The sequence below is a fragment of the Pseudomyrmex gracilis genome, unplaced genomic scaffold (assembly GCF_002006095.1).
Source record: "Pseudomyrmex gracilis isolate BER0280 unplaced genomic scaffold, ASM200609v1 scaffold_96, whole genome shotgun sequence".
Lineage (NCBI taxonomy): Eukaryota > Metazoa > Arthropoda > Insecta > Hymenoptera > Formicidae > Pseudomyrmex > Pseudomyrmex gracilis.
Genome location: NW_018020680.1, coordinates 88,242 through 99,167, shown reverse-complemented (window position 1 = coordinate 99,167; position 10,926 = coordinate 88,242).

Below are 10,926 nucleotides of genomic sequence, written 5' to 3'. Positions count from 1 at the left end.
CAATTTGCGAGAAAATTTCTGCTTCTTCTGTTCTACACTTTCGTGGCTCGAGACCTTATCATCTCTTTTTTCTATTTACTCTCGTCTGTATCAATTACAATTTTATTATATCAGAAGAAATATTTTAATAAGACAGGAGAGAAACTCAATATTATAATATCTTACGTTTAATCAAATATAATAAACAATTAACATGCAAATAGTACTTTTACGTTATTTGACATTTTAAATAGAATCAAAAAAATAAATAAATATATAAATAAATATCTATGTATCTCTGTTTTCACAAGACTCTCCTTCAGTGACACATAAGGTCTTTTACTGATCAATAAAAACGTTTGATATTAATAATTTATGAGGATAATAAATAGTAGTGTTAATCACATATCATGTATAAATCTCATTATTATTGTACGTGAGTAATGACTTGCTCGAAATGATTCTTACTGTAAGAATTTAAACAAGATTAGTTGTTGAAGCAAAAAACCAGTTGCGAACTCCTCGCGTTTCTCTTCTTCCTGCGATTAATTTCGTAGAACCGCGCTGTATGCTCGATGACACGTGCGTCACGAATTCGTTAATATAATCGTTATTGCAATCTTTTTTCCTCTCCCTTTCCCGCACGATTAATCGCTTAAACGTGTTTTGTCCCATCTGCACAAGTTTGTGCACAATAGTAAATCAAAGTTAGGTAGAAGTCGGTTATGTAATTTCGCAAGTGATTTCCCCGTGGAACGTATACTACGAACGAGCATAAGACTAAAACCGTGGGGAATATAATATCGTCTCTTCGCGATCTTATCCGACTTTATATTATTAGATAAAAAGAGTGAGAGAGAGAGAGAGAGAGAGAGGGAGGGAGGGAGAGAAATGCCAATATTTTCATGACAATATAACGATCACCATTTTAGTTTTTCATTACTATATTAAATATAAGTCACGTATAAAAAAAGAATATATTTTACGTACAAAAAAATGATTTAAAAATGCAAATATACTCTTTTTGATTTCAATTATGACACATTACAATGGCAAATTACTAATTATTCTTCGTGTATCTAAAAAATTATAAGAGCAGTTCAATTTTAATATTAACCGCGACGTGTTTAAAAAGACATTAAAAAATTCGTACACGATAAAGAGACAGGCCTTGAACTCAATTAAAGACTTTGTGAGATTTTCTTCAGAAATAATTCTGATGACGAAGTCGCTCAGGGGCAATAAGTTTCCTATCCCGAATAATGATGTAACACGGTTAAACTATGTGGAAGTGGAGCATGTTCTCTTAGATTTTCTGAAACTATCGCAGCATTGCTTACATAAAATCTGCATGTCGCGCGGCTCCAAAACAATTTATACACAACGTATTTCATGTACACAACTTAAATGGCAAAAATCACAAAGCAAATTACTTCGTTTGTATTCTTTTCCGCGTTTTTTTTTTAACTTTATAAATAAATACGAATTTTTGATTTTTTGTTTCCTCTGTTTTTTTTTATTTTTAACGTTACGCGATACAACATATTTGCAGCAAAACTTATAAATAGCTCTATCCAGCTGAAAATATATTGTTTTTTTATATAAAAATAATATAATATCTGTTTTTTTTTCTTCTAATATTGAGAGATTTCTGATCCGTGAAATGATGTGGCGAAAATCTGATAAGCCACATAAGATAAATTGGATGAGTCCTTTGGAGACAATGGGCTGATCCGAACCACTGAAGCCGAACAATTCATTCCTCGACGGGTCTCGTGAAGGAAAGAAAAAGACACACATCTCTCGTCGCAAAACAAAAATGTAAAGAGTTGCGATAAGACGACAACGATCGAGACTCAGAAAGTGGCAACTTCGACTACCGCGCACGGAGATGCGCTCGTGCAGCAACGTCGCAAAACGAATTTGCAGTTTCGCGACAACGACGGCGAGTTCCAACAGTTTAGTTAAAATGATACGACGACTCTCCAGACTAGTTTCGAACGCGACGCGATAGAAACGGGTTGCGTCGCGTCTCGTCACTTTCCACTCGAACTAATGTATTTAACGAACCGTGGCGCCGGCCGTTTGTACGTATATATCTGAAACGATAATGCATTAACAGAAATAACTGCGCGCGATGCGCTTGACTTATGAAATGATATTACGCCTCCGCTAATGTAGTAATCTACGGTGTTTGTGTGAGGCATGTTGATACAAGCTCACAAAAGATTTATCGAATAAATGCAGATGCGCCATTTGCTGAATACCGATAATTGAAAAGCTTATTTATAATTCCCCTTGAAAATCCATGCTTTTAAAAAATGAAGGTTATAAAACTGCGATATAATTTTTTCTCTCTCTCTCTCTCTCTTCTATTATAACAGAGAAAGAGAGAGAGAGAGAAAAAAAAAGAGAAGAGAAAGAAATGAAAGTTTATAAATAAACAATTTTATTTTTCCCAATATATTTAAAACGGATATATTTGTTATGTCCTGTGTACTTTTCCTCATTATTTGCAATTTGCAACTCAAAGTAACATGAAAAACGAAAATAAAACGCGAGTTGATAAAAATAAACCACAAGACTTCCGGATAAAGAACATAAAAGATTTAATAATAAAATTTAATAACAATAGCTCTCTATCTGCTCCGAACACAGTCGTAACTTAGTGAACGAGATATAAAACAACGTGTTTAAGAAACGAATCTCAAGCGACAAAGGCGTCCGTATAGAAACAATTCTCCTCTCTTGTCTCCAAAAAGAGAATCATAGAGAGAAGTCGTTATAAACAAATCGGATCTTAAATGTATAAGATCCGACTATTAATCATCTCAACTTCATCTCTTCAAATGGTCTGTAATCAATAAAACGAGATTCGTACAGTGTCTTAAAATAAACTTGAAACGATATCTTTAAAACCGGATTATGAATATATTGACCGTAAAATGAGAAACAGGATAGGAATAATATTAAATATAGAATGTGAAGATGCGACGCGCGACAACTGCGGACGACGTGTCGTGTGCGTATATTCGTGTGTTCCGCTCTCTCTCTCTCTCTCTTGCACAACTTCATAGTTAAATATTAACTACGAGACCCACCACGCCGCCGGAAGACTGCACAAGTATACATCTTTCTCTCAGTCATGCATCTTCCTATAAGTACACGTAAGTCTGCAAAGTCCTCGCGTAAGATATCAGTTTCCCGCAGGTGTCGTCGGAAATATTCTCCTCTCCCCCCCCCTCTCTCTCTCTCCCCTTTTCTCTCTCTCTCTCTCTCGACAAACTAACTGGCGGAATGTGTCCCAAAGTTCGTTCGCGAGATAGTACGTCCGCTATTACAAGACCATGTTTAATAGCATTCGTCCTACTCTCGCATCATATAAACCGCTCTCTTTCCGTTTCTCGCGTATTGATCGCGACTGTTCTCTGGAACACGTTCCGGTATGTACGCACGTATTTCTGATTTCGGTTGAGAAATGCATTTTTCGTTGTCTAACGAGCGTTATTCACTAAAATATACTACTCCGATCTATTCGATCACAATCGAACGTAGATCGACATAAACATCGGGTTTCTCGAGCTGGTCATTTTCACTTTTTTTTTAACGCGATAATTTTCGCAAAAAGCAATCTGTTAAATAACGATTTGCAATTTCAACCTCGTTCAATTTCGTCTTTGATCCTGTTCAATAAATATACATATGTAATAAATTTCTGTAAATTTGCGAAAAGTGAAAGACTTCCAAGATAAATATCGTTAAATCGACGCGAACAAATTGGGAATTGATTCTGCGCGCGGAACGAACGCGCGTTGCAACTTTCCTTTCGAAAAAGGGAAAAGCAATGCATTCGAGAGTAGTTTTTCGCTAAAGGTAGATTTTTCGCTGCGAGCAGAAATTTTCAGCAACACAAAATCGAGCGACAACCCTTACCGCCAGCATTGATTGCGGTGATAAATTATGCGAAAAGCATATTGAGAACGTTATATTGAAATTTTTGCTCTCCCACAGTAAAATGCCACGGTGTAATTGAATATGCGAGATTTACGGTAAACAGGAGGTAGATATTTTGTGAAATAAAGCGCGACTCGCGCGGGCTTGTTTTATTTTCTCCGTCACGCGCGAAAAGAAAAATTCTGTTCGCTCGAGCAAACAAGCGCGCAGCACACACACACACACACACACATGTGGAAGAAGAGAAAGGACGAAGAGCATCGCGCGTTTATGCAACTGCATCATTATTTCGACGCAAACGAGCGCGTTGCGCGAGACGTGCGAACAAAAAGAAGCGACGCGCTCTCGAATTTATCGGCGTGGCGCGCGGACGACAGTTGCAAGCGCGTGCGCGTGCACATGGGGCCCTTTATTTCGCTTTCAATGAGCGAAAAGTGTTCTTATCATCGGACGTGTCAACGCCTGCGTTCCGAGCGAAAATCGTTCACGCTCGTTGCCAGCAATTCACGCGGATTCCGCCAGCTTCGCGCGTCTGAAAAGACAAAACGCGAATTATATTGACCGTGTGTACAATTACACGCTATAAAATGCGATATATCACGCGTTCCGGGAATACGCTTATTTTACCGCAAATTTTAGATATTTTATATGAAAACAATCGGTGTTTGTCTCATTTAAAAAACACTCTCGGAAAAGTTAACGTTAGATTAAAAAAAAAAAAAAAATGCACTCTGCGCGCACGAAATGAAATTCCGCATCTCTCTTTTCCCCGCGGGCTTTTCTCCGTCCATTTTTTTGCGGTAAATAATGGAATTGACCGAAAATGCGAGAGCTGTGGCAACACACACACACACACACGCGCGCGCACACGTCCCGTAGCTCAATGAGAGCCGAAAACAATCGGTAGCTGTAATGAGATTGGCAACCGCATCGTCTGCCTACACACGAGCGATGAGTTTCGCGTAGAAGCTCTTGCGCGAAACCGCGTAGAACCGCGACGAAACACTATTAGCCTGATTGCAAGTACAGGAGAAAATATTTTGCCGGTATGCGCGCGCTGACGATCAAACAAACCGTTTCTCGTCAATATAACGCACATATGTTAAAGTCGCGATAAATAGTATTAAAGTATTGTAATGTAAAACAGAATATATCTACAAAGCGCTAAAATCTTCGCAATTAATACTAACCAAATTACGATGGAGCGATATTTATACAGAGATAAGTGTCTCTCACACATAAAAAAAAAAAAAAAAAAACCGTTTCTCGAGCCATTAAACGTCTTAAATACTTTGTGAGAAAATGATTTTACACCAAATTTGCGAGCTTGAATTTTTATCCGACAGTTACAAGACACTTTCTAACTTGAAATTTTAATTCTTCGAAAAAAAAAAGAAGAAAAAAGTAGCGAGTTCGAGATACATCTAAATTGTTATTTCGCGCTTTGATAAAACAATACGCGCGCTTTATAAATATAACAAACTGACGAGGAAAAAAAAACAACCCGAGAGACTAAGTCAAGATAGAATTCGCGAAGATCGCACCCCCGACGCTCCGCTCGGGGGATCAGCCGCGGGACGATGATAATCAACTTCTGAAAAAGTTGACGACGGGAGATTATCTTATCGGGGACTCCCGCGCAAAAATCGCGGGGAACGTTCGAAAGTTAAAAAGCTAAGGAAAAAAAAAAAAAAAAAAACCAAGAGAACGAAAAGCGACGCGAGGGAATTGCGCGATAGAGAATATAGTTTATAACTACCCAAAGTGCTGCAACGAATGGTTTCAACGAGATGTTACGCGCGTGTTTTACGGAAATCGATACTCGCAGCAGGGGAAATCTTGTTTCCGCGCGCTGTCGTTGTGCGCGCGGGTTTGTATACGTATGCGAATGATATCTGTGTGCTGTGTTTGTCGATGCGCTATAAAAAATTCGCGGAAACTTCGATCGGGTGTAACGTCGAACGCGTAATAAAATTTTCTTCGACGCCACTTTTGCAACGACCGAGAGCGACGTCTCTCCCTCCCCGAGACGAAAATAAATCTCTTGTTTAATGCAACCGTCGGCGGGTCGTCGTACCGAGAAGATCGACGGACTTTTGCCGCGGGAAAAGAGTCGAGTAACGACGGGAACGGACGTTTCCAAGAAGCCGCGGCGAAGGAAAAAAGAAAAGATGTACGACACGTTGCGAGAAAAAGAAAAGTGCAACGGGGTCAACCGATGCCGAGCTTCTTTCCTCGACGGCTACTCGACGGCTTTTCCGCGAAGAAAAAGCTTAACAGCAAGAAACAAGGATGAAGTATACTCGCAACAGCGAAAGGTGAAAAACTCGACCCGGTAAAAAAGATTGTTTTAATTTCTTCTGTCTCGTTTGTATGTATATATGCATAAATGAAAATGTAGCGAATTATATACTAAGACACTCGTGATGACTTTTACTTTTATCTCGCGCGACGATTGTAAATAAATTTGCACACGTGTTTCGAGTTTAGAGAAACAAATTGAGTGCAGAAAAAAAAAAACAGAGTCGTGTTGCACGTAAATAAAAAAGCGCGATATATTTCCAAGTTTGAGCGACAATTTCTTGACGTTTAGCGCAACGTTAGTTATAAATATTACATCACACACACATATACGTTATATGTTACATAGACAATATTTTCTTTCTCTCTGATGTAAAGTAAAATAATATTTGTGTCATCACATATAATTCAAAATTGTTTAATGTTTTATTGTACAAACAAAATATATTATTTTGCAAAACTAAAGATAATAAAAGCAACTGTTTATTTTTCAAAAGTTTTCTTATTCGAGAAATAAAATCAATAGCGAATTATACGTGGTGCTCACGCATTATCGAACACATCGAGAACTTCGGATTTCCGGAAGAATTTTTCCAGCAAGAAGGATTTTTCCTTTGTGAAATCCGAAACATAACTGGCTACGCGTAAAACTTGGCTGCTACGAAGCGAGCGAACAACACGTTTATATGAGCGGCGATCGATCGTCGATTTCTTACCTGGCGACTCCGGTGTTCCTCCCACACCTGTCGTTTCCGGAATCCTGCCTCGTCCATTCTTCGGAATCGCGCTAGATTCGCGGCTGAAGAAGAAATTGACGTTCTTGCAATTCCCGCACGTTGTCTCAAATCTTCCTCCATCTGGCGTGATTCTCCTGGCAATCGCGATCAAGACGATTCTCGCGTGTCTTCTCAGTGGCACTTTCAACACATTTCATCATGGAAATCAACAGTTTCGAAATCAATGTATTTTGCCGCCGCAACACCGGTCGAAAGTTGTTATATACCTTCTCTTCTTTTCACTTAACTATTTTACTACTGAGAAAAACCAAACATCGCACACACATTTCTTCCATTGCGTTTTATCGCAAGACGCGAATAAAATTGTTTTTTTTATTTAATGACAATCCGTTCGCTGTCAATTTTGCGAAACGTATCTCTTTTTTTTATGTTTTTCTCTTCTCTCGGAAACGCGCACGTCTCTTTATTTCTTCTTCGATAAAAAAAATGTTCATTGCGCGCCAAGATCTCACTTCTTTTTTAGGGTTTCTTTCATTCGCAATGGTAACTTCTCTTCGGAATTTATGTGAAATACACTGAACGACTGTCGTAAAGAACTGTTCGCCTATGATTCTGTAAGTGCACAATTTCGCGGTTTATTACTCTTAATCGCGCGTGCTGTATAACAAGGTAATTTTGCTGGTAATAAAATTCACGTTTGCTGCAAATTTTTTTTTTTTATTTCATTAAAACATAACGAACTCTGTGCCGAGTGTGTAATTTTGTATTAAAAAAAAAAAAAACCCACTGTATTTTCCGAGTTTGTACTTGACAACGTAATTTGTTAATTTTTCAAATTTTGAATTCAAAGAGACAAAAAAATGTATGGTCTTAATCTATTGTTACATTGTTCAAATTGTTTCAATTACTCAGTTTAAATCATTGTCGTTTTGCGTTACGTCAGATTTATATAACATCCACGTGTTTATTTATGTAACACCGTCTTGAAAATCATCATCGATGTATATCTACGGTATTAAACAACGCTAGATCTCCTCTCTCTCTCTTTGTTCTTTTTTTTTGTATTTTATCCTATAATTAATAAAACAATCTAATGATCGAATCATTTGCAAGGTCATCATTGTGCAAGAATCTACGACCGTTGCATCAGACTTGCAATTGTCTAACCATGTAACGAAGTTCTTTACACATTAATTCACATAATGCTCGCTCTTATTCTTCGGATTTTGTTTCGATAAAAAATTATGCAATCGTCACTCTTGCATTCTGTGTTCAAATTGTGCTCGCACTTTTTCACGTTTCAACTCGCGCTCGAAAACTCATCGATCGATCGAACTGTTGTTTTTATTTTTTTTTGTTTTTTTTTTGTTTTTGGTTTTTGGTTTTTACAACTTTGCTCTAGCCGTTGTCGAGACGATCGACCTTTCGTCTTTACGTACGACAGAGAATCGCGAGGATTACGTAGAGAGAGAAAGAGGTTCTCTCTTCAACGCGAAAGATAGGAAAACAAAGAGTTGGTCTTTATTACCCCGCGGAGACACGTTCTATCGAAATATCGCGCGAGAGGTCGTTCAGACCGGCGCGGATTTAACTTCGCTCCGATTTCTCAAACCCCAAATCCGCGCTTTTTTCCCCCTTCCTTTTCCATTCCGTCGTCGCCCGGTTCTCACGCATACATAACTTTCTCCCGGACAGAGAGTCTTAACTAAATCACTCTGTCTGTGTGACGGCAACGTATTGGAATCGCCGAACAGCCGCCGAGCGATAATTAAATTCGTATTTTATCGAAAACGCGACGAGGATAATCCTCCGGTTCACAATCACGCAATTTTCCCGCAATTAGCAACCGTAGATGAATGAACGAAAATGAGTGTTCGAAAAAAAAACCTTTCGAGCGACTAGTTTATTATATTTTATTATATTTTTCGAAACACTCGCGCGCGCGCGCGCGTATGTGCGTGTGTGTGTGTGATATAATACTTTTATTTTGATATTAACGTTTTCTGTTCGATCAATTAGAACTTTTCGGGTTCGTACATGGTTTTTTTTTTAACAAACGTTATTCACGTTCGAATATAATAGCGACCTGCGGAGATTCACGGAGTCACACAATAGCGCTCTCTCTCTCTCTCTTCCGCAACGAACCTCATGAGAAATTCAGAGTTCGCAGAAAATGCGATCTCTTCTGTTCAACAACGAGATCTCGCCGTAATGTTTTCAGCGCGATGCTGTTTTGTAATTTATCCCGATATCCGCCGGTATCGTTTCATCAGGATGGGCTAGTGCTTTTCGATAACGAAATATCGACTCGCACAACGAGGAAGCCTCGCGCGGCAGTTTCTACGAGCTAAGAAGAAGAAGCTCCGTTACTTTACGACATCGTCATATCTTTCGACTAGAAACCTCACGACCGTTTATTCGTCATAAAAGTGTCCCTTCGGTTCTATTTTCGTTCCGAAAATACAATACGCATTGTATTTTCGTTGACGTAAGACATGTTTATTTCTTGCGACGATCTATGAAACTTGTATATCCAATCTGACCGAGACTCCGGTGAACAGCGAGAATTCGAACAAAGAAAGAGGTTTGTAAAGAAAAAGCGACGCGAATGGAATTTCGTGGTATCGATGAACAACTGCCACACGTGATTGACATTTTTGCGAAAAGAATTGCGCGCGGACAGCGGCGACAAACTTTCCCAAATGCTGTCGGTAGACACGCTTTCGTTTTTTTTTTTTTTGTTTTTTTTCGTGTCTTTCTCTCTCTCTCTCTCTCTTTCTCTCCTATCAAAAGCGATTTTTATTTTCGCGTCTAGCGGTAAAATTGCCACAAAGCAGTTCAAGCGGTTCGGCCAATCGTCTCGTTCGAAATAACCGCAAAAGACAGAGACGTACCTCGAATTCGGAAATGACGACATTTATCGCCGCGCTACGTGATCGGAAGCGACAATCATCGCGGAAATGTATCGCTTTTAATAACAACTTTGTAATAAATAAAATATCACGCCAATTTATACAAGTAGCGCGTATATTCACGTATTTCTCATCTCCGCGCATAACGGCGACAATTTTTTTCTTTACACAACAGTGTAGCAAAAATACAATATGCCCATTTAAATCTGTTTTAATCAAATAAAAATATATATCTTGTGTTTAAAAGGAGTAAAATTTGCGATTTTGTACGAACTAATTACTCGAAATCGGACACTTTAATTCCGACAAGTCGGACGAGTACTTAGACAGAGAATAAATTACTGAAGCGATTAACGCGCGACGCGACATTCTTCCGAGATCCTTGAAAATTCATGATCCAGAAGAACAGATAATAGGAATATGATAGAAAATTTTGCTCGAAATTATCTTGATATAAACTCGACGTTTTCGTAACTTCAACATGGAGAAAAAAAAAGCCACAAAAATATATTACTCAGTTTTCATTAAACTGTGTAATATATTTATTTTTATTTAAACTCTTAACAAAGTTTACACTTTATATTCTTAAATATGAAAAATAAAAGATGTGTAATTTCGCGACTGAACAGACACACATTTAAGCTTCTCTAAAAATTTATCTTTAATAAAAATACGCAAAATTTAATATTTACTTACAATAAAAAATAATACAAATTGCTTCAGTTCGTCACTTCAATTAAACCTTTTATTCACCGCTAATTTCTTTACTAGCACATTTTCTGGTTAAAAAAAAAAAAAAAAAACTGAAGGTCCACCAAAATTATATTTACATTTACCGAGGTATTAATGCGCTTGGAAATGTTTCTCCGAACTGATTTCTCCGCTCCGTATCGAATTCAATTATCGAAGCGCCGGCGTTCTTTTGCTTCGCGCGGAGACGGAAGCTTTATTTAATCAACAAATAAATGACGCGAGATGGGAAGTAAAATTAATTTTCCTGCGTGCCCAAGCGAATTGCCATACGTGAGGATTAATATTGATGA